Genomic DNA, 26,200 nt, shown 5'->3' with positions numbered 1-26,200 from the left:
CTTGATATTCCTTAGGGAGGGTTTCTCCGAAACGAACGAAATTTTCTACCCCTGTTTCAATCAAAGAACAATCTTGTCAGTCAAAATATGGTGGTTGGTTTGTGGCCTTGACTTTGAGGGAGATTGCTCCTTCACTTCCCAAGGTAACTGATTTCTGCTCGAAGACCTTTCTTGCTTATTGACTAACCACTCTCTCTGTCATCCTTATCACAGAAAATACCTCTTCTCCGTACAGACCCAATACCCTCTATCTGTTGCATTGCTCATAAACTGAAATTTATCAAACCTTTGTGTTTCACATGAACCCCAAAGCATACTGATTGTTACCAACTCAGTGCGCACGTTGTTCATTCCTGATTTAAATCACCGGCCTTTGCCTTGAGGTCTATTTCCCCATCGCTTGCCATGATAACTTTGATTTCTGCTTGGAAGATGTTGCTTGTCACTGGTTTACCACCCCTTTTTGTCAATTTTATCACAGAAAATACCTTTGATCCGTTTACCCTAACCCTCAATTTGTTGCATTGTTCATGAATTTATATATACCAAGCCTTTGTATTTCACATGAATCCCAAAGCATGTTGATTGTTACCAACTCAGTGTGCTTGCTGCTATTTCCTGACTTATGCCACTTTGATGTGCTAGCCAGATCTCGTTTTGTGCAATTGGAAAGCTGGTGGCAAATTTTGAAGTCATTTCTCACTTGTTTTGACCAAACAGACATAGGAAGATGAAGCAAACAAGGCCAAAGGAACAAAGTAAAGGACAATGGAAAGAGATGATTCCAAACAAGAAAACTACAAAGTAGAAATTTATCAGATGTGTGTACCAACTCTAATGGTCATGACATGCGCCTGTGGCCGATTCTGTTAAGGAAGTCTGATGTTCAACTCATGTTATACCCCCTAAACCGTGAAACTGGGCTTCAATGCTCCGATTATCTAATCAGATTCATGATCCTTATTCGACTTGTAGTGCCCGAAGGGTTTTCACCATCAAGCCTCTCTCATTTTGTTCTTTCTCTTAACTTACCATCACCTTATAGTGCCCGTGAGGGTTTTCACCAATAAGACTCTCTCATTTTTCATTTTTATTGTTCCAGAGTGTTTCCCCTGATATGAATCACCTCTACTTGCGACTTGGCACCTCTCAAAGACTGATCGGAAGGTCTTTCTTGGGACCGTAATGTGGGCTTTTGGATGGTTAGAAAGGAAGGGTATCAAAGGCTCAAAACAACTCAAACGGGTTCAAAATTACAACTTTCGGAATCAGATTTCTTACAACAACCACAACTTCTGCCACAATTTCTTTGCTTGGGGGACTTTTGGATTTTATTTTGATGGGACCGAACTGTGAGGCTGCCTACGTATCCTTAAAAGAAATCAGGTCGAACGTAGTTCATGACATAAGAATTACTTTATTTCGTTGTGATTTTCTCTTTTCTCTTTCTTTTCTTTCTTCTTTTTGTTGTTTTTTTTCTTCTTTTCCTTTTTTTCCTTTCATTTCATTCTCCCTTTTTTCTCTTTTCCTTTAATTATCTTTTGCGCATGCGTTTCTGAACTTTACTACTGATTCCAAAGGAGGGGTATGAAAGGAAATAAATAAGGCTCAAAAGGGGTGACAAATGATAAAGTGTTTAGATAACAGAACAAAATGCCTTCGTCATTCTAATCTTCAAAGGATGCCAAATACAAACAACACAATTAAACAAACCAAAGAAAACATACGTAATATCTTTTGATTGCACCAGAATAGATAACCATAACTACACATTTGCCTTCTATATCTATTAAATTCAAAGCACCATTGGACAACAACCTCATTATCACAAACGGCCCCAGCCAATTTAGGGCAAACTTGCCTTTAGCTTCAACCCAATACGGCATGATACATTTCAATAGTATTTCTTTATGTTCTATCTGCCCCAGTTTCACACAATTCGGGCTTGAAGTGATCTCAAAATCCCTTTACTTATTTCCCTCAAATGTCCATATCATCTTCCAAATTGCTTCATGATTAAACTAACTTTTAACCAGGCTGAGAATTGTGCGTGCATGTCATGTCACTAGAGTTAACAGGAAAAAGGACTATAAAAGGAAAAGAGAACTAAACAAAAATGACTACAAACAACAGAAAACAGAAAATTGTAGTAGACAAATGGTGAAAGGGTTTGAACAACAAAACACGCAAACTAAACTGGGGTTACGACCCTGGAACAAACATAGACAACATTAAACGAGCTACTAAGACTAAACAAACTAGGCAAAATAAAAGGATAGAAGGATTTGAGTCACAAGACAATATCCGGATTACAACCCTGAAAATAACTCGGGCAACATAAATGACAACAAAATGAACCACCAAAAATCCTCCCTGGCTAGCCAAGGAGCGTCTTCCCAATTACCAAGCTCTGCATCTTAGCCACTAAGTTCAACATCAACATTGCTAAAACCTTCACAAGTCTTCATTTCTTTGTCCTTAGCAAATTGCTTTTGGGTCCCTTTGGCCGGCTCGTTCTTATGATCAACTTTCGAAACCAAGAGTGATAGTGCTGAAAGCTTTGCGGCAACTGGCCCTCCGAGGATCTCAGAATAGTTCTCATATTCCTTTTCCACACGAATCATGTCCTCCATATGCGTCTCAGGCAATGGACTTTGGATAGTATCTGCTGCATTTAGATTTTGTGCGGTAATGTCACCTGCGTCAATAAGCTTTTAGGCTGCTCCTTCCAGATTCCAACACTTTTCTATGTCATGCCCCGGAGCATCTGAGCAATATGCGCACCTTTGAGAAAAATCAAACTTCTTCAGAAGAGGGTTTGGAATTTTTATCTGAATCGGCTTCAATATGTCCAATTGCCTCAACCGTTGGAACAGACTGACATACGATTCTCCAATAGGGGTGAAAGCATTTTCTTTTTTCAGTAGTCTTTTCATTTTATATTCTAGCCTCGGTTGGAACCTTTTGCTGGCAGGTGGTTGATATGCTTGAGGGGGCGTGTGAGACATTTATGGAATTGGTGCGGGCCATCACGGGCCTCGGGGATGCAGAGCATATGGTGGTGCATTGTGGACGGGGTATCGAGGAAGTGATGTACGATTTTGGGGGTTCTGTGGAGAGAAGTAGCAGTGGGGAGGATTACAAGGATATCCACAGGGTCGACATTGAGGCTGAAAGCGTTTAGCAAGAACGACCACTAGACCCTGTCGCCGGCGGGGCTTAGCAACATCTGTTCTATCAACGGGAGGACTATCCCGAGCAACTTGTTCGTTCCATCTGAGCCAGAAATCCCTAAAACTTTCCTTGATTTTCTTTTCCATTTGAGATAGGGAGAAGCGGTCTGGGACAATGTCTATATTGTACTGAAAGTGTCGTACAAAATCTTGAGCCATGTCACCCAATGTATGCCACTTACCGACATCTTGACGATTATGCCATTCCAAAGCTTCCCTAGTCAAGCTCTCACTGAAATACGCCATCAACAAATCATCTTTCTCGCCAACACCTCTCATTTCACTGCAATAACCCCTCAGATGGGCTACCAGATCTCCACCCCCCATCATACAAGTTAAACTTTGGAACTTTAAACCCTACGGGTAGGCGAACGTCAGGGAACATACACAACTCTTTGTAAGACTTGCTAACTTGGTCTCCCGTCCCTTGCATGTTCTTTAAAGACTGTTCTATGCTTTTCAGCTTCCCAGATATATCATCTTGCCCTTCTTTTCTTCTTTTCATGTAACCTTTTCATTTTCAGCATGAAGCTTATCCCGAGGGCTCTTCTTGTATGAGTCAGGAACCTTGTGGACAACCTTTGAGGGGTAATTTTGGGCATCATGAGCTTTGAGTGGGTATTCATTGTTGGTAATGACGGATATGACATGAGGACAGTTTTGGAGAGAGGTAATTGGAGGATGAGTGATGGAGCTACTAGGGTGGTTGGGAAAGCTGTGATAAATGGGTGGATATGGAGAGTATGGAGGATCATCTGGCACTATGACCGGAGTTTGGGTAAGGGTAGCATCTAAGAAGCTAGGTGGCGGCAGGGGTGGTTCCTTCCCAGTGATCCAGGCCTGGTACATGTCAGCCATGTGTTGTCTTAACATCCTTACCTCTTCAACTAACCCATTGCCCTGTTCAACCAACTGCTTTTGGGCACCGATATCAACCAACCCAATTTTGTTGTTGTCCGCCATTGCCTTTTGCCTTTATGTTGTGGAGAGGAGTTACTACTTCGATAACCACAAACCAACCACCTTTCTGCTATGAAGATATCAAAAGGAACAAAATGGGGTCATCCTGTTAGCGTTCGGGCATTTAACATCAAAAATATCACATTGCGTGCAATGCACCTAGCAACAATTAATGGTTCTAGAATGACTTCGAGGGTCATAAGGTCACTTGGCATCATCCCAATTTGTCCATTTGAATCTTTTTTTTCTTTCCTCGCACTTCTCAGCTCGCTCATTTTCTTTCCCCTTTTTTCTTTCTGATTATCGCTCTTTTTCTTCCTTCTCATTTCTCACATCCCATAATTTCACCATCTTTTTCTTGTTTTTGTTCCTTTTCTTTTTCTTTTCTTTTGGTAAATAAATAAAAAAATAATTCGATCAAACCTTATGTAGGTTGCCTACGTATCATGACGCCGCATGAATCAGATCTTTGCGTAGTTCGGGAAAATCAGGAATAAAGGAAACAAACTAACGTTCTCCTTTTTATTACCTTAATGACTAATCCGATGAATAAAGAGAAATAAAAGAAGCAAAACCTTTTTGAATTTTCTAGACTTAATGTTCTATAACCTATTCTAAACTCAAGCTTAACGGATTTTTTTTCTTTTTCTTTTCTTTTTGGAAACAAATACTCTATTAAGGAAAAATCCTAGAAGAGAGAAAGATATTTTTTGACTCTTTTTTTTGAATTTTCATTTGATATCCCTGAAGAAAAACTTCGTAACGAGAAATGAAAAAGATAAAATTGTTTTTGGATTTCAATTTATAATTACCTTAAGGAGAAATTTTTAAAAATAAACAGAAGATAAGGTATCTTATTTCTTCTATGTGCAATGTCCTAAATCTAGTAAAAATAAGAGAATTTTTTTTTCTATAACCTCAAAAGAAAATCTTTTTTTGGATTTTTGGAATTAATATCTTAGAGAAAATCTTTAAAGAGATACTGAAAACATAAATTCTCTTTTTTTTAGTCCTAATATACTAAAGGAAATATAAAAACAAATTTTTATTTTAAGTTCTAGATATTAATTGCCTAAAGGAAGAACCACATCAAACGATTTTTTTTCAATTTCTAGGAGTAGTATTCCTAAAGATAATTCTAACGGAAATATAAAAATGCAAAATATCCTTTTTTTTTGGATTTTTGAATTATAACACATCTTTTTCTAATACAAAATAGGAAATACAAAAACAAAAGACCCAATATTACTGTACAAAACTAGAAAGGTAAAAGACGACATAAAAAAACAACAGACTCAAAACATAATAACTAAAAAAAATCTCCTTAAGCAAACTCCTGACTGGATGATCCTAAGGCGTCTGTCATGCCCAAATTCCGGTAAGTAGATCCACACCTGTATGAGAAAACTGAAACCAACACTATGTGAGACAATAACATTCCTTACCAGACACATGCCGGACATGATTGAAGCTATTTCTGCAAAATTAACCTATGCGGCTAAAAGTGGATAAAATGCAAGATTTGGCTAATACCCCGCGAAGCCAAGAACCTAAGACTTACTAGGAAGACCGGACCCTATGTGGGTTGCCTACGTATCCCGCCCCGAGAGACGAGAATTAGGTTCGCGTAGTTTGGACAGATCGGTACGACGAGAATTAAAACAAAAACAACTAATTTAGAGAAAATATATTTTTTGCCTTTTCCTTGAAAATGATGAAACATGCAACACCTTTTTTTTTGGATTTTCTTTTTCCTTCTTTTTTTTTTTGATTTTTGATTTTCGAAAAATGATGAAAAAGTGCAATTTTTTTTTGAATTTTCAAGTTTTTTAACAAAAATGTGACAAAAACATAATTGGGCCCCATTCGCTTTATCTTCACACTTCTCTTTTTTTTTTTCTCTTTTTTTTTCATTTGCCCTCAACTATTATTGGTCCGCCAAATGACCCTTTTACCCTAGAAAATTGCAACATGTAGCACATAGGATGCATTAGGATGGTCTTTTCATTTCGGGTACACCTGTCCTAGACAGACTCAACCCCTATGTTGAGTCTCCAAAGTCAAATGCATGTGATTCAAACAAACGTTCCTACTAGGGATCCGGCATGAGGCTGGTTATTCTATGTATAAAACCTGGGTATACTGTTCTAGACTTGTGCACCCGAGCGGACAACTCGAGCCGAGGAGGGGGCTACGTACCGGGAACCAAAAGACCATCTGGCTTTGTAACTTGTCCGATACTCTTTCTTATTTCAAGGTATGACACTAACATAATAGGGAGTCACACCAGCATGCACATCCACGAAGATGAGAAGAGAAGGGTTTCATATCAGTTTAGATAATATCAAAGCGGTAAAAAGCAGCACTTAGCACATTAGGCCAAAACATGTGAATAAAATCAGATAATAAATATAGCCAAATACAACAATTATTCTAAGCTCGAATTCTGAACCATGAACCAGAGATTCTGGGTTCTTATCCCCAGTAGAGTCGCCAGAGCTGTCACACCTTCTTTTTACTTACACCCTCGGAAGGAGGGTATATAAGGGAGTTTTTCCAACTTAAAGTGACAATCAAAACGGGATTATTTATGTATTAAATTCAGAGTCGCCACTTGGGATAATTTTATGGTGTCCTAAGTCACCAGTTCAAATCCCGAATAGAGAAAAAGATTGACTCTGTATTACAGTCCGCGAACACAGAAATCCGTGTAAGGAATTATGTTAACCCGGGAGAAGGTGTTAGGCATTCCCAGATTCCGTGGTTCTAGCACGGTCGCTCAACTGTTATTAATTGCTCAATTATCTGATTTTTATTACATGTTTTAACCTATGTTCATTTTAACTTTAAACCGCTTTTAACCATTTTTAAAGAAAGATTTGCAATGTCATTTAGAATATGTCTTGAATCACGTCACATAAATGCACCCGCAGTCCGCAACACATTTTATATAACATTGTTGAGTTTTGGATTTGGGTCACATAAATGCGCACCCGAGTTTAAGGAGGTAAATTATTAAAATGGCGTGCCTAAAGCACTACGCATTTGCAAACCTTACGAGGGCCATGGAAAATTCAACTAAATGGCGCGCCGCGATTTCTAAGGATAAAATATTAATTAAGCGAGGGCCATGCAATTTTGAAATTTATTTGGCACGACACACCTTGATTCTAATTTTAATGAAATTCAAAACTCAGCTTTTGAGGGCCATAAACTATGTCTTTTGGCTAATATAGTATACCTCAACCCATCCTTAAGGAATCGTAATTATGTCACGCTAACGTGTCTACAACCACGATAGTAGATTAAGAGCGTACCCAAAAGAATACTAACGATATGAATTACTTGTAAGACAACAGAAGAAAAGCATACTTCCTCGCCTCAAAATATCGTTGAATACTATCACGTAATTAAGAAAAATCTTCTCTAGCAAACTCATCATGATCCACACTACCAAAGATTGGAAATTAAAATTTTGAAATTAGTAAAAGCAACAGAGAATGGAAAAATCATCCGGAACTATCTATTGGAACTTCCTAATATCATAAGAAGTGCAAAATCACCACAACAACATATCTTTGACAGATTTATATCAAGTGCAAGATGAACAAACAAAACTAACCATAAAATAAATATTTCAACAAAGAAAATACATTGTTGAAATATGTCCATGTCAAATACCATTCAACAAAAGAGGGCATAGGCAACCTGGAAAATACATAAGGCAAAGGTGACGAGGCTTACCTATTGAAAGCAAAGAAACAGTTCAAAAATGCCAAATAAAGGTCGAACGTGAACCGGAATGGGCTTCACTCGACAGAAAATGGCACTGAATAGAGACCTCAGACCACGACCTTCGACGACCTCAAAGCTCACCGGAAATTGACGAACCTCGGATGGACCCCGACTCTTAGCGATAACTGAAATGGCTGACTGTTGTCATCGGATTTTCTCACTCTGTTTCTGCCCGTTCACCCCTGTATTAGGCTAGCTCTTTTCCTTATATCTGTCTCTATGTGTGTGTGTTTGAGAGAAATAATGGTGATCGTCGGTGACGTCGTGCGTTTCCGACGAACAACAACTGGTTTGATTTGTTTGGTCGCTGGATTTGTTTGGGAATTAGGAAGAGGTCTCAAGTTGCAAAAATGGGGAAGAAGCAGAGCAAAACTGATGGGGGTCGTTTTGATGTGCTGCAGCTGAAGGTTTATGAGGTGGAGGAGCTTCAATGGAGTTTTCTTGTTGTCTCCATGAAGAAGACGATGGAGAAGCTACGTGAGAGGGGTCTGTTCGCGTTACAACAACAGATTTGCTGTGAATAAAAAGAGTGAAACGATGGGGGATGAAGTAGAGACCAAAGTCTAGGGGAATCCGATAAAGGAGAAGACGTTATGGGGAGGGGGTCTCGATAGAAACGACGCTTTTTCAGTGTATCCCCCAGCTCATTTAGGTGTTACCCCTATTATATAGGTCTAGGTCTAAATGTGTATTTTTGTGCTAATTGCTCTTAGGTCCTTAAGGTCTTTTTATTTATTTTTTTGTTCCAAAGAAGAGTCTCGAAGGGTCCCTAGGGTTAGCTTAATGGGTATTAGACTTAAGGAATGAGCCAGAAACTTGGGCCTTTATGACTAGCTATGCTTAGAATTAGCTTAATTAACTAAAAATTTATCCACATAGAAATATTATCAAAAATATTAATTAGCCCTACTTAAGTAAAAATAATTATTAAAATAAGACTGACTATTAAAACAAAACTATTTTTTGGTATTTTTTCAAGATTAAAAATGACTACAAAATATTAATGAAACTATTTTTTTTGTAATTTTCATTTTCTTGTAATAAAATAAAGTAGAAGAGTAAAAATGAGTTGAAATAGCTATATTAAGCCTAAATTAAATATTTACGTGCTAAAATATGAAAAATCTTGGGGAGGGTCAAAAATCACATGTCTACAATTACTGATAATGGCTCCAACCTCAACAGCGACTTGATGAAAGCTATGTGCGAAACTTTCTAGATCAAACACAAGAATTCCACAGCCTACAGGCCTCAGATGAATGGAGATGTAGAAGCCGCCAATAAGAATATTAAGAGGATATTGAGGAAAATGATAAAGAAGCATAAATAGTGGCACGAGAAGTTTTCATTTGCTCTACTAGGGTATCGAACCACAGTCCGCACATCAACTGGGGCAACCCCTTATACACTGGTTTACGGTACAGAGGCTATCATTCCCGCTAAGGTAGAAATTCCTTCCCTAATTATCATACAAAAAGCCGAGCTCGACGACGCAGAGTGGGTAAAAAGTCATTATGAGCAACTAGCCCTTATAGATGAAAAGAGAATGAATGCAGTCTGCCATGGTCAACTCTATCAGAACAGAATGTCTAGATCCTTTAACAAAAGAGTCAAGCCAAGACAGTTCGCACCGGGGCAGCTGGTGTTGAAGAAGATTTTTCCACATCAAGATGAAGCCAAAGAGAAGTTCTCTCCTAACTGGCAGGGTCCATACATGGTTCACCAGGTTTTGACAGGAGGAGCCCTCATACTTGTAGAAATGGACAGAGAAGTCTGGCCAAAGCCGATCAATTCAGATGCAGTCAAGCGTTACTATGTGTAATCTTTATACTTTCCTTATATGATGTAAATTGAACTATGCCTGACCTGATCCCTGTTTAAGAGGGGATACATAGGAAGCCCTATGGGTTCGGTCACAATTCAATAAAAATTTCATTCCCCCCTGCAATTGGAAACTGGGGCAGAATTTTGAGGAGGACCCTCAAAATTTCGAAGTAATTTCAGCCAATTGCCGCACGAGCAACAGTCAGAAACGTCAACCCATCAAACTGGGGCAGAACTTTGAGGAGGACCCTCAAAATTCTATAGCAAGAGATGATGCAATGTCCCGAGCTATGTCACAGTCGTCGGTTCATCTAAAAGTTATTTTTAATTTATGTCATACTTTTACAAAATCATGCATGCTTATTATTTGAAACTGCTTGTTTGGCAATGCTACCCCAATAATACAGACGATATCACTAGATCAAAGCTGAACGAGTCAAGCAAAAGCTAGCGGGGATACGAACTAGCCTCCTCCCTTACAAAACTCACAATTTTTCTTTGGATGCAGGCACTAGGATTGCGAAATCATTAAACATACTGTACGCACATGGGACAAACATTAATACGATTCTCAGAATCGTTGCACTTGCCAACATTTGCTATCAGCACACACCAGTGATGTCCCGTATGTCATAATGCTCCCAGTAATCATGACGCCGCAATCTGCTATCAGCTAAGAAAAATCTACTGTTATTTGTTATTTTATTTCTTGCATAAGGCTACCATTCTGCCTTCCGAGACTAAACGCTATCTCCATCTGCATTCTTGCATAAGGCTACCATTCTGCCTTCCGAGACTAAATTTTGTCTCCATCTACATTCTTGCATAAGGCTACCATTCTGCATTCCGAGACTAAACGCTATCTCCATCTGCATCTGCATTACATAAGGCTATCATTCTGCCTTCCAAAGTTAAGCTCTACCACCACCTGCATCTGCATTGCATAAGGCTACCAGTTTACCTTCCAATCTGTATAAGGCTACCATTCTGCCTTCCCGAGGTTAAGTTCTACCTCCACCTGCATCTGTATTGCATAAGGCTACCATTCTACCTTCCGAGGTTAAGCTCTACCTCCATCTGCATCTGCATTGCATAAGGCTAATATTCTGCCTTTCGAGGCTAAGCTCTGCCTCAATTTTTTTTTGAAACTAAGCGGTATCCCAAAAATTATTTATCTTGCTCCTCTTACAGGCTAAGCTCCGCCCTTCAATTCGCAAGACTAGGCTCTGTCTTGTCCGCATCATACTACTGCATCCTTCATGGGCTAAAATATCGCCAACTCATCCAAAGGCGTCATCGTTCGGAGGCACCATATTTATATCCCGAGAACACCATGTCATGGCCTGAGGATCTGTTTCAATCTTTTGCATATCATTATTCAAAGGCGTCATGGTTCGGAGGCACCATTCTCATATCCCGAGAACATCATTTCATGGCCTGCGAATCCTTTATCATACGCTTCATGGCCCAGGACATCATGGTCTAAGGATGTCATCCTCATCGTCCGAAGACAACATTCATGGTCCAACGGGAATTTGCATCATGTTTAAATTTATGCACAGTATACGCTTGTATTGCTTCTATTTGCAGGTAAGCCGATGATCAATGGCTATCCCAGCAGGAGCGATCCCACTCCAGTTCCCTCAACCATATCAAACCTAACCATCCCCGTAAACAGCCCACTCACCCAGCCTTAGATGTTGCACGTTCTTGAAATCGCTTCATCGGTATACTCCGCCGTTGGATCCTGAACTACATATGGCATGATTCCTATAAAACCAGGGATATGTAGGCAACTCAGAAGCCAGGGTGCGGCCTAAACCTCTTCAAACCATTTCGCTCGGTCAAATTGGCCATCATATCTTTACCCGACAACTCTTTCATCCTTCCCGGGTAAAGAGAGGCAGCTATTGTTACCTAATTTTTCCCTATATATTTTAAATATACAAAATACCTTCAAAATAGAATATATATGCATGTATAAGCATGTCCAAGGTTTTTATTATTTCTCCCATAATTTTAAGGTTTTAAATTGATTTATTTTCTCCTTTTTTATCCATAAAATCCCCAATAATTATTTCCAAAATTGTTGTTCTGATAATTCATCTATTAGATTTCTATATTTATTCCAAAATATGGCTAGGGTAATTTTTATATATATTTATAATTACATTTAGTGTTTTTAAAGCTAAATTACACATAATTGCAATACTAGCCTTTTAAGATTAATTACGTTTTATATGCATAAAATTGGATCCTGTATTTTTTTTAATTAAAAATTATGTATTATAAATCATTTTAGTACTTTAAATTATTTTCCAGAAACTATTTACTATTTTTTATAAATTAAATAGGAAAAACTGGCTATTTGAAATATAGCCAAATTAGCTTTCAATTGTAGCCCAAATCAGGACCCCAATCCCCAACCCAATTTTACAATTAAAACCCGACCCACACCCTTTTAACCCATACCAAAACACGGAACCCCACCTACCTTTCCTAATCTAGATCGTTGATCTCCCAGATCAACGGTCCACGTTATTTCTTGCCTTTTTTAACCCAACGGCCCCCCAAAACCCTACCCCATTCTTTCATTTGAGCCGCCTTTGAATCATCTCCTCCTATATTCTCTCTTAGACACCCTCAAACCCTAATCACTGTCCACCCTTCTCCAGCTACCTCCCTTCCCGGAAAACTTGACCTCTCATCCTCTCCTGGCCTCTGCTTCACCCCATGCCGGTTGAAACAATCCTGAGGTCCTCAGTCAAACTTGGAGTGGTTCAACTCTTATCAATGGTCTTTCATGCCATTTCCGGTCCATTCATGGCTGTTTGAGTAAGATCTATGGCTTTTTCCGGCTAAAACCAGTGATGTTTTAAGATCCTCTCATCTTCTTTGGGTTCTCTGAAACCCTAACTCTTGAGATTTTCCACTGTTCTTTAGATATGTCTTAGATCTAGATATATCCATGAGTTTTTAACCGATTTTTCTTCATCCCTACTATTTTCGAAAACCCTAGATTCGTTATTATTCGATTCTTCTCAGATCTTTCTAGATCTAAGATGATTCGAGTATTATTAAGTGTTTTCCTTTAAAAAACCACCTGTTTTAACTCTCTATTTCGAATTTTTAAACTAGGGTTCATCCCAAGTTGTTTTTCATGGGTTTTTTTTTGACTTCTAAGTGTTTTCGTGACTGATTTGTGCAAGAATATGAAACCCTAGCTGATTCTATGTGGTTCCTTCAATCTGTGCTTCGATTTTGGGTATTTTTGTGGTACCAGCTATGTTAGTTTACTCTATCTTTGGACCTAAACATTTTCCTTGTTAAATACAGTACTTTTGTGGGTTTTCCCTAATTAATCTCTATTAGGGTTCGAATCTATGTCTCCGACCAATTTCTATATCTTTGTGAGATATTACTTAGCCTAATTTTTGTTTATGGAAGTTGAGCATTTCTTTCTGGAAATCAGTGTTTTAAAAAAAAAAAGAGTTTTGGCTGATTGATTTACCATGTTAGAGGTCCACATGCGTAAATCTTGTGTGTTCCTTGTTTATGACCATAATTGGTCATACTGGCCTTATTTGATTGCCCGTATAATTGTGGATTCTTATTGATTCCTTTGCATGATTGGGATTCTTTCCTTAATTAGATTCCTGCTATTACCTTTAATCAATTATCTAAGTTAAGGGGTTCTATTCACAAACCCCTTTAGGTGATTTGATTTTGCAATTTTTGTGATTGTCCCTAATTAATGGCTTCTCATTCCTTACCTTATTAGTTTTACTCCTAAAGTGCTATATATACACACTTGTTTTACCTCTCAACACACGAACACAGTTTAGAATACACACACACACTCAAACTCTCTCTTCTTTCTCTACTACTTGTGCTACTGCTTGTCTAGCCGGCTGAAAGCCAAGGCTAGACTGTGGAACTCTACTTGCTTTACTTTTCTGCACTTTGCTTCCTTAACTGGTATGTTCCTAGTTTAATTCTGAAACTCAACTTTATGTGCTCCATTCTTTGTCAATCTCTGTCTCTTTCTGCACTGACTTAATGGCTCATGTTCTTTGCCCTTCTTGTTTACTACTTTATTCAGCATGCTTACGTTCTGCCCCGTCTTGTTCAAATGTAATCAGCATGTCTACTTGAGTTCCTGTTTATGTCCCTCAACTAGTATGTCTCCTAATGTACTTGATTAATACTAAGTGGCATGACTAATTATGTAGACCCCTGTCATCAACATGACTACTATGTCTTATTACTATTCTAATTTCAACCATGATTTCCTTGTTAACACTTTGAAGTAGTAATTCTTTGTGTTCTGAAGGCCAATCAGTTCCTACTTGTTCTTTGTACTTGCTGGTCTATATGCATCTCTTCTCAGCCATGTTTATGTGTTCCTGATTTGGGCTCTCTATGTCCCCAATCCCGTACTTCCCTGCTTGTGAATGTTGAGATGATACTGTTCTTTGAACTTGTTCTGTGTTTGCTGGCTTGTTCCAAGTTGTTGTTCCTATCCCCTTCTCCTTTCAAAATTATTTTCCCTAGGCAACTCTTCTGCTATTTTGCAACTTATTTCAAACATGTTGTTTCAAAACTATTTTCCAACACAACTCCTTTAAATCTATGTCAAGCACTCTCACATATATTTTTAGACCACTAGGTTCTACCCCTTTTGTGTGAGCCTTTTCTTGGGACCCTTGAGCTCCCTCTGAACTTGGACACATGAAAGTTTGCCTTTCCACACTGCACTTACTCTGTCTTGGCTATGAAATCTGAGAGCGAGCACTGCCCGAGATCCCTTGATGTCCTTAGGGAACTCTGACGCGCCCAGATATGAAAAGGGCTATGGAACAATCTTGGCACTTGAGGTGGTTTATTACATAACTCAGGGAGGAAGTCCTAATCAGGCTTCATATAGTGTAACTTCTTATTTTTCATTTCTACTTATGTAATTCATTTCAATGTTGGTCGGTAATAACCTGTTGTAAACAAGTATTGGGGTTGGCTAGTGAAAAGGGATGGGGTAAATATGCATGCTATAGTTGTTAAGGGTAGAAAACATTTTATTAGGGTTATATTCCTAATTGTGCAATTGAAACCATGCTTAGGATTCATACATGCGTTAGAAATCATGCTCTTAGGACCCATGTTTCTTGCTTCAGCATCTCATCCATCACTAATCCATGTTTTATGTCTATCACTTAGAAATCCTGCTCCTAGGACAATAACAACATTGACATAAAAGCTGTTACTCTTGTACTTTCAGAAGTCATATTTCAATAATTCTTCAACTCTTGTGCGCATTTAGAAATCATGTCTTAGCGATCCTGTTTTTAACAATCCTGCCATTTGCATATTAGATATCATGTTCTAGGATCCTGTCTGCGTTTTGTTTAAGATGCCTAGTTAATTACTGATTCATAAAAGGTAATAAAAACATAATCTCACATTGTGATGTTTTCTGAATAAAACTGGTAACAATCTCTGCATTCTCAAATTCATATCAATATTTAGAACAACATGTTTAGGTAAAAGATAACTTCCAAACTGTTTCAACAATTCTGGTAATTGCTGCATATTATTTTATGCCTAGGCAAGCCTTAGGTAATAACTTTAAAATAAAAAACCATAATTGTCTTTATTTAACTGCCAGCATTTTAAAATCAGTAGGCAAGCCTGATTCAGACTTCTTTTCTGAGTCATGTAATAAATCTGGTTCTGTTGTTGTTACTTAGATACCATGCTTAGGACCTGAATTCGGACCTTATCTATGCCTGAGTCATGCTATCTATGTGCATTACTTGTGGAGGTATATATGGGCCTTCTATTTGTTTTTCTATGTTTTCTCCCTAAATGCAGTCCTATGTGTTCTTGTTTGTCGCCTAGTGTTTTGCCTTTAAACCTGAGGGTTTGCCCAGAACCCCCTTTTATAGGATAGGAGTCTTAAATTCCTCCGAGACTGATAGGAAGGGACGGGTAAGAGCATGCAATAGGGGTCGAGATCAACCCTCGCTTTAATTACCTTCACGAAGCTGGAAAGGGTAGATATGGATATGATGACCGGTGCATTAATGCCACGTGTTGCCCCTCTTTGAGGAGTGTCATACCAAGTATTGCATTGATGTGATCCTTATTATAAACAAACCTAGGACACCCTTTCCTTTATGCTTAGATTATAATTCTTTTTTTCAAAAATCTTGCTTTTCAAACATTTGTGTTCTTAAACGTAAATCCCCTACTATATGAGCCATGCTTGCTATTTGCTAATTGTACAAATTCACAAAATCTGTTTGGCCGAAAACCACACTAGTGGATCCTGAGGGGTCCCTAACACCTTTCCCTTAGGATAATTTCAAGCCCTTACCCTATCTCTAGTTGCCATCGTAGTTATAGATGAACCCTATAGGTGCCCTAATGCACTTAGATCGTTGGCGAATCTTCAAATTGAAAACCCCCTTTTCCAAAAGGAAAGAATTATCCCAACCAAAATGTCATAAACCCGATTCCGCAGAGGAAAAAGGCGGCGCGACAACTTCATGGCGTACATATCTCAGGCCCTCGGCCTCATAATTATAATCAGTATTTCCTCACAACATAGGCCCTCGGCCTTACTCAGTCAAAATCCTCACAAGTCACTCGGGCAATAGTAAAAACATGATTCTCAGCCCAAAGTATCATTTAAAAGATCATTTAAGTGTTAAAAGAGAGTAAACATGGTTGTGTATGAAAACAATGAAATATAGCATGACTGAGTTCAAGTATAAAGTCAAAACAATGAGGAAATATCAATAAAAATACCCTAAGGGTTCAAATAGTTGGCACGAGGCCCAAATATGGCGTTCAACCCAAAATATGATGTTCACAAATAGATTTTAGTCAAATAGTAACATAGTCATTCGGGACGGACTAAGTCACAATTCCCAATAGTGCACGACCCCACGCTCGTCATCAAGCGTGTGCATCACCTCAATATAGTAAAACGTTGTGCAATTCGGGGTTTCATACCCTCAGAACATCCTTTACAATCATTACTCACCTCAAAACGGTGCAAACTGTAGCCAGCGACGCCTTTGCCCCTCGAATCGGCCTCCACTCGCGTCGAATCTATCCAAAATCAGAATCACAACGTCAAAATATTCTAAGGGAACGAAGCCTAAGCGAAAATAATCAATTTATAGCATAAATCCCGAAATTACCAAAACCCGACCCCGGGCCCACGTCTCAGAACTCGATAAAATTTACATCAATAGATTCCTCATCTCCCCACGAGTTCATACATATCAAAAGTACTAAAATCCTACCAAATGATCTCTCAAATCCTCATGTCTAGGTCTCCAATACCAAGCCCTAGTTTTCCCAATTTTAACCCCTAAATTCCATTAATTATAGCTCCAATCCGTGAAATAATACCATAGGAACGAGTTTTTGGTCCAAAATCCTTACCTCAATGAAGTTCCATTGAAATCCTTCTTCAAAATCGTCCAAAAAGCTCCCAAGCCAACTTAAAAATGGTGGGATGGCTCAAAAATCGCAAAGGAAACAATATATATGTTCTGGCCCAGGGATTTCGCATCTGTGGACCAAATCTCGCTTCTGTGGTACCGCATTTGCGGCCAATGAACTGCTTCTGCAGTTTTCACTAAAGCGACCAAAAATCACATCTGCGATGCTCACTCTGCATCTGCGATGCTCACTCCGCATCTGCGATGGCCACTCCGTATCTGCGTATTTGCAGGTGCGGTCCCACAAAAACATCTGTAGTTCCTGCCTTCCCAGGCATTTTCTGCTTCTGCAGCTCCCTACGCATTTGCTGCATCGCACCTGCGGTCCCCAATTCGCAGGTGCAGAAACACAGAAGCAGAAAATTTGCAGCTTCTCCAAAAATTCCAAACTCTCCGTCAACCATCCGAAATCACCCCGAGGCCCCCGGGATCTCAACAAAAAGCACCAACATATCCCAAAACCTTATTCAAACTTATACCAAGCTTCAAAACACCTCAAACAACATCGGATAAACCAAAACTCATCGGATTCAAGCCTAAGTTTCCAAAATCTTCTGAATTTCGCTTTTGATCAAAATCCCAACCAAACCACGTCCAAATGCCTTGAAATTTTGCACACACATTCCAAATGACCCAACGGAACTACTACAACTCTCGGAATTTCATTCTGACCCCTATATCAAAATCTCACCCATCAACCGAAAATCGCCAAAATACCAGCTTCGCCAATTAAAGCCTAAATCTACTCAGGACCTCCAAAACTCATTCTGATCATGCTCCTAAGTTTCAAATCACCTTCCGAAGCTATCCAAGCCATCAGAACTCACATCCGATCCCTCTAACACATATGTCAACATCTGATTGATTTTTCCAACTTAAGCTTCCTCAAAAGAGACTAAGTGTCTCAAACCTTACCAAATCCTTTCCGAACCCGAGCCAACCAAATCGATCACTCATAGAACCGATAAACAAAGCAACAAGAAGCAGAAATGGGGAAAACAGAGTGGTAACTCATGAGATGACTGGCCGGGTCGTCACAATAACTTTGAGAGATATAGAAGTAAGACATAAAGACCAATAACAAGTGAAGATACAAATTCTGCCTCTCTTTTCAAAAATAATGTTCAAATGATATTTAATCTCATGATGTCCTCAATTTGAGTTTTTCTCAATTTTCATATTCCTATAAATGAATCGAACTTTATTTATTTATTTTTTAAAGAATTTTGAGGGTGAATGATGCTAATTAGGGAATTTGACACATGATTCGCGTAGGAACTGTTGAGCGAGTCATAGGTGTTGAGCGTTAGGCATGTTCAGGAAGCAAAGTTGGATGTTCGGGCTCAAGTCTCATAAAACTAAACCCCATGCATTACCCTCAGAGGATTTTGGTATTGCCTCGCCTTGGAGAAAGACTCGATAAATCCCCAAAAACTCTTTCAAAACATTACTTATTGTTGGGTTTTTAGTTCAAAATAGAGAGTAAATGGGAAATGCAGGGAAAATAAAAATTTTAAATATCCCTCATTTGCAAAGGAACATTGTCCCTTATTGGAGGATGAAAGCTCATTTTTGAGTATATATACAATTACACTTCTTCTAACTGTTGTAGAGTTGAGAAGAAGTCAAGCCTCGCGCCATCATCTTTCACTTGACTTCAACTTTGGATTTGGATATAAGTCTGCAGATTATCGTGCTCCAAAGAAAGATAAGAAGAAGGGTCAAGCAAACATGGTTGAAAAGAACGAGGATATTGATGACTTGTGTGTTATGCTTTTTGAATGCAACTTGGTAGGAAATCCCATTGAATGATAGATTGACTATGGACCCACTCATCATGTTTGTGCTGTTAGAGAGGCGTTTGCTACAAATACTCCCATTGGACCTGAAGAGACACTTTCTATGGAAATTTTCCAATGGCTAATATTGAATGATGTGGAAAGATATTTCTGAAAATGACTTCTGCCAAGGTGGTGAATCTGAATAACGTTCTTCATATTCCTAAAATAAGGAAGATCACTTCTCGTCAAGAATGGGTTTAAGTGCATTTTTGTATATGATAAAGTTGTAACAAAGAACAAGATGTTTGTAGGGAAAGGTTACCTTACTGAGGGCCTTTTCAAACTAAATGTAATGGTTTTTGAGAATAATAAAATTTCAACTTCTTCTTACTTAGTTGAGGTTATTTATGCAATATACGTTTGGGACATTGTTTATAGTGAAAATGGTAATAACAATTAAATTTGATTATGGGACTCTAAAAATACGTGATCTATTTTTATGCTAGTTGTTAATCAGATGATGCTATGTGTGAGACTTAGATATGAGATAAGAGTTAGGAATAAGGTGATAACCAAACCGATAGGATAATAATCAGGGCCTCAAGCTTGTCGATTCGGGGGCCTCGAGGTCGATCCCGGGGCTCGACTGGGAGCTGTCGAAGGTGGTCGGGGTATGACTAACAGTTATAATAAAATCAACGAAGGCTCTTTATGGCCAATGATAAGCGATAAATGATGAACAATAATGAAGATAATAAATAAAAGCAATAATGTCAAGAGAATGTGTTAGAGAGTAGAGAGAATGTTTTTTTATATTTCGTGTGGAGCAACTGAAGCAACAGAGGTTTACAAAATGACAAAGATCCCCTTTATATAGGAGGAGAATCCCAACATAGTACAAAATATATTAATTACAAAGAAGTGGAGATGGGACAACTAGATGACACCCTAGTTTAGGGTTAGGGCAATCCATTAGGCTCTGTCAGTCCTAGCCGTGTACCTTGGGAACTCCCCATTTCTACCATAGCCATACTCAACATAATCCCAAGGTCAGGCGTCGATGAACCTAGAGGGAAGAAACTCGACTATAGCCTTGTAGTCTCGAGGCTTCAAGATTATCTTATGAGGTGCCTCAATGATGAGGAATTGGACCCTCCAATTTCACCATACATAGATAGTCCCCGCGTTTATTAGAAAAGAGCGACAAGAAATGATTTTGACATCTGACTCTTCGGACTTCCCACAATGACATCATACCGATGATGCAAGCCTCCATGATAACCGAAACGTCCCGCCGTTTCACCTCTCCAGGATCATTCAAAGCATTATGGTTTCTTATACTTCAAAGCCATAATATCGCCGCCAGTTCAGCTCCTAAAGACACATTAAATATGCATGTTGTTATGTCTTTCGAGGGCGATAATGGCGTTGTCGGTTACGCTGCCTCCCTTTCTATAAATGGGAGCCCCCTGGGATCAACCTTTCACCCAAGTGTCTTCCCATATCTATCCATCCTTCTCTTCTCGCCATCCTTACCAATTGTCGTTCACCATGTTTAAGGTCCATGGCCTCAAGCTCAAACGGCGGGGTTTCTATCAGCCATGCCACAGCCTGTCTCCTGGACTTTCTTTTGTCGAACAGGACTACATCATTTTGTTGTTGTTGTTATTATTGTTGCTATCGTTGTTGGCTCGGGACGATGAAGCAGGGGGCCGATTTCTCCTGACTTAGGGAAATATTTGGACTCTACACTACTGCTCACGAGGGAGTTCGGACTATACACTGCTGCTCACCTCCCCCAATTACCCGGTGCCTCACTCCCTTTGCTTTCCGTAGAGTGAGGTGGTACTATCTACTAACTATTGCATCCCACACTGGGCAACGTCCCAAGAAGTGGCTTTACAATAGTAGCACTGACGAAATCCATACTAGCCAGATTTTTCACCCAGCCAATTCTTTGTTCCTTTTTGCCTCTTCTGCGTCACTTTGCTCTTCTCCATCGTTTTCCTCTTCTTCATCTTCACTTTTGAAGATGCCATTCAGGAGGATCGATATAAGACTCCCGAGGAGGTGGTGTTTGAAGATGCTTCTGCCGAGAATGAACCTTTGAGAATAGATTAGGCTCTTGTCTTTTGCTACATGTGTACTTTTTCTCTTCTTTGTTTCTGTGTAAGGACCCCTTGTGATCCTTTTTAATTATATTTAAGGACCCCTCGTGGGCTTTTGTAATAAATTTTTTATGAATGTGAAGATGTTTCTTCAATTTTGTCTTCGATGTTTGCTATATTTCCCTTTATTTGCGTTTATGGAGACTCCGAATGCATGATTCTATCGGCTACTACCAATATCGAACCCAGGTGTGAGTATTTTTCCTGACCTTTGATTGACTAATACGACCTCTCGTGGAACCATTCGCCATTCCTTGGATCGAGCCTGGATTGAACCAATAAATTTGAGTCGTCGGGACCCTTACTTCGAGTTGAATGAAAGTAATGCTTCGAGCCTTGAGACTGTGATTTATCACTTAGGCCCCGCGATAGTCTTTGAGGGGAAATTTGCTCGGAGGCCCGAGGATAGGGACTGCCTTTGAGCTTTCGAGAGCAGTCCCCGAGTGGGGGTTCGTTCAAACTCGGGCCACTTGGAAACTTGCTTCGAACTTAGCGTAGATAGCCTGAAGGCAATGTAAATAGATCCCGGAAGAGGGTTTTCCCGATTTTAGACGGTACCTTGGGGCCAAGCCTATACGGGTGGATTTTAAGTGCATATTTTCATCTTGAGTTTTGTAACAGTGCCAATAGCTTCTTGTGACGATGCCAATAGCTTCTTGGAGCCTAACTCCTTTTTGGCGGAGGTCCTCGAGGTCGGGTACCACCTCGGGACTTGGGGTTATGTCGTTGGCTTCTTGGAGCCTAACTTTCCTTTGATGGAGTTCCTCAAGGTCGGGTACCACGTCGGGACTTGGGGTGATGCTGTTGGATTTTTGGAGCCTAACTTCCCTTTGGTAGAGGTCCTCGAGGTCGGGTACCACCTCGAGACTTGCAGTGATGTCGTTGGATTCTGAGAGCCTATCTTCCCTTTGGTGGAGGTCCTCGAGGTTGGGTACCACCTCGGAACTTGCAGTGATGCCTTTGGCTTCTTAGAGCCTAACTTCTTTTTGATGGAGGTCCTCAAGGTCAGGTACCACCTCGGGACTTGCTGTGATGCCATTAGCCTTTTAGGCAGGCAGATTGTTGCTGTTTTTTTCCATATATACAGTCATTTATGCTCCTTGGTGATCCCACCATTTTAAGTAGATACCCTTCTTTTTTTGCGTTAAGTCTTCCATTACTTCAGTACTAATGTACTTGCACAGATTCTTGCTTTAGTTCTCTAATTTTGCCATAGCCATGACTGCTACGTCAGGGTCTATTCGGTAGAGAGGGGAGAGTTCCGCCTCCAGCATTCAGGACTAACGAGAGTATATGTTGAAGATTACTTCTTTGATAGGGGAAGAGCACCTTGATTTAGCGATCAAAGACTGCAGATGGGGGGAGAAAGTAGTGTTATAATCATTTTCCTCGGATGAGGGCATCACGGATCGTGTCGATGGATTTTTAAATGTATACATGTATCCTTTCACAATGGGCCCCCTTGATAGGGTTGTGTTCGACTTCTGTTTAAAGTATCGGGGTTACCTTGGCGCAGATCCACCCGTCATTTTGGCGAACAATGTTGATGATGAGATTTTTTGCAGAGAAGGTGGGGCTTGAACTCACACTCAGTCATCTTATTAGGTTATACCGACCCTTTCACCATCTAGGTCTGCTAACCTTGCGATGCCGATCGACCACGCCCTTCGTTGTTGATGATGAGGAAGATGAAGACCGGGAGTGTATGAGTCGTTTCGTCCGAGTGTGGACCGCTGATATTTTCCCCGTGGAGCTTATGCCATTCCTTGAGGAATGGAACTATACACATAAGTGGTACATTCCTTTCCTTTTCAGTTTTGTCTATGGCAAAAACTGGTTTCGTAACTGTGCCTTCTTTTCTTTTTTTTTTGCAGCGGTTTCATGGGCGCCGGGCAACGTTTCTGATTTGCCGGATTGGGTTTGGAAGTTGGCGACCCACTCAACCTGTGATGAGCGCAAGTGGCGAGCTCTGTCCCGGGGCAGATAGGAAGCAAAACATCATGGTGTGTTTTGTGCTATTTTTTCTTTTCCCTTGCTTCATTTGGAGAGGCATTTTCCCTTTGTGCGTATTGATCTTGTTGTTGTAGGCATTGGAGAGCCTTCTAAGGCAAGGCCGAGCTCCTCTAGAGAGGGGGAAAGGTTGCCAGTTTCTGGGCTAAAGAATGACAACGATAAACGAGAGATGATTTTACAGGGTGATGGCGCTCAAAGCAAGGCAAAACGGGACCGGGGCTTCGAAGCAGAAGCATCATCCGAGACTACCGCATCCATGGTTCCTGGTTCTGGAAAGATGGTTTCTCCGTTGTTGTAGCCTTCTTTTTCCGTCGATAGTACTTCGAGGGATACTGGAAACCCAGGGTCGTATACACCAAGCGACCGTGCCTCGACCGGAGTCAACCCTTTAGAGCTGAGGGAAATAGGTTGGCAGATGTGCGCTCGGCCTTCGAGGAAGCCCAACATCTTCACTTCGTGGTGAGTTTCGGCATAAGACTTTCGAGCTTCGTGCCTTCTCTTCCTTATTAGGTTTTCTTTTGCAGGCCTTCGACAAGTTTAAGTCCGGGATGCTTCGTCGTGAAGCCAGGCTGCGGAAACCTCTGGATGAGGAGAGATCCCTTAGGCTCCTTTGCAATGAAAAGGAAGTCGAGTTGGTACACTTGCGGTATGAGGTGAGCCGGAGCTTGAACTATTGGAACTACTTGAAGGAGCATGTAAATTTCTATCCCGGGTGAGCGTGCATTCCGCCTTCTAGCTTCTGAGGCTAACGCTTCGTTTATTTTAGTTGTAGAAAAAGATGGAGGCCCTAGAGTGCCTTCGGAATGAAGCTGGCCAAGCCAGGCACGAGCATGATGAGCTAAAAGCTCGGGCGGAGGCTCAGGCTTTAGAGGGGAAGGGTGTTCTGGCTAAAGTTCCCGCTTTTGTTTGCTCATCTTCTCTTAGCTCATGATAAAGCTTCAGTTCAAATAGATATGATTATGAAGCTCGAGTTCGAGCTTTTGAAGGTCAGGGCTGAGATCATTTATACCCGGGTTGAAGCCGTGATGAGCCGAACTACGGCTGACCAGGAGATGGCGATCTACTTAAAGAACACTACTGATGCTCAAGGTGAGATGAGAAGGATCCTCGACCGCGAGGATAGGATTGAAGAATATTCTCATTTCAAGTCTTAAAGAAAGACCTTCGAGGAGATCCGTGTTAGGGGTTTCGCCCTCTCGGAAGAGTTGGCGCGAGCGAGGGTAGACGAATGTGATGCTCAGTTACTTCTGTCCGATGCCAACGAAAGCAAAGATGAGGCCGGCAGACCATAGCTCCTAGGGGGCATAGATTTCACCGTCTGTATATAGCATTTTCAAAGCATGTTTGTAGATGGAGATTGCGTTTTTTCGTATATGTGTATAAAAGAAAACCTTGCGGTTTTATTTCTTCTGTATCTCTTTCTATGTCGAATTTGGCCAGGTAACTGGTCTTTGAGTTGGTATGAATCCTTAGATTTGTGATATGGCCATGTGGCTCATTAGGCTGGTCCGTCGGCTATTACGTGTTTGGTCGATGCGGCCTTTTATGTGTGTGGCCCTGAGGCTCATTAGGCTGGCAACAACTGCTCTTACACCTTGTCTTAGGCATATTTAGTTAACTATTTTGGGTTCAGTCTCTGAATCCGGTTTCGACTCGAGCTCACTCGACCCTCAAGTTTTGTATTTGTACGGGCTGGCAACAATGGCTCTTACGCCTTGGGTCGAAGCGACTTTTTGTTGGCTTTATTTTTACCTCATTAAGGACTTTTTGAAATAGGTTTTGCCTGACTCTTCGACGGTTCGATAAAAATCTCGATTATGAGTCGTTATGTGGCGATAATCAAGCACCTCAGGAGGTTTGGCTCGGAGGCTAGGTATCTCAAAGCTTGTGATTTTGAGCTTACCTGGTAGAAGCTCTTTTTCCTATGTCGAGGGTAGCCTGTTTAACTTGTTCTTTTCGAAGCAGATTCGAAGTAATTGAAGGCCTGTGATTTTATAGCGACAGTCGAGTGTCCCCGAGTCGCGTTAGTTTGGCTGGTACAGCCTTAGACCATAGTCATTTGTGCTTTGCCAGAGCCATTTTTGATCCCGAGTGAAGTAGTTTTGGCATCTATATCAAGGGTGTACCTTTTAGGGGTCTTACAAGTTCGATATATAGCCTTAACTTTGAGATCGGGTTTATGCCTTTAGTAAGTTCTTATAAAATTTCCATGCCTTTGAGGTCTTACAATTTTTATATACTTGGTACAAGTATAGTTCTTGCCTTTCTTGAGGTCTTACAGATGTTGTTGCTGCCTTATGTAGGTCTTACGAGACCGAGTCTGCCCGCTTGTGGTCTTATGGACTCAGGTTTTTTAATGAAAGGTGATTGGCGACAATCCCTGAGTCATCGAGGGCATTCTGACTTGGGAGTCGTTACTTCGCGACTTGGTATTGCCTCATTGAGGGCATATGATTTCGGAGATTCTGACCCTGAGGTCATGCAATTTTTGAGGTTTTGATGCTAGTCCCCGAGTGTTCGGGACACTTTCCGCCTTGGAGACGTTTCATGATTTTCATGTTGCCTCACTGGGGGCTTATGAGTTTGGAGTCCCGACCCAGAGGTCATTCAGGTGTTGAATTGTTGACGCCAGTCCCCGAGTGTTCGAGATGTTTTCGACGGAGGAGATGTTTTTGCAGAATGATGAGTTTCTTTTGGAGTGTGAGATGCTTTGATAAAAGGTATCCTTCGATTACTTGGTACAAGTATACATGTTTTTTCCGTCGAAGGCCCAGCTATACGGACACGGTTCGTTCGACCATTTGGCCCGGTACATTATTTTCTTATTAGGACCCCATTTGGCATTTCTTGGTCTTTCCGAGTGGATGGACTTCCGGGGGGATTCCCCCAATGTTCGAGGTTGATTGCAAAAGAAG

The sequence above is a fragment of the Nicotiana sylvestris genome, chromosome 3 (assembly GCF_000393655.2).
Source record: "Nicotiana sylvestris chromosome 3, ASM39365v2, whole genome shotgun sequence".
Lineage (NCBI taxonomy): Eukaryota > Viridiplantae > Streptophyta > Magnoliopsida > Solanales > Solanaceae > Nicotiana > Nicotiana sylvestris.
This window is presented reverse-complemented; position numbering follows the sequence as displayed.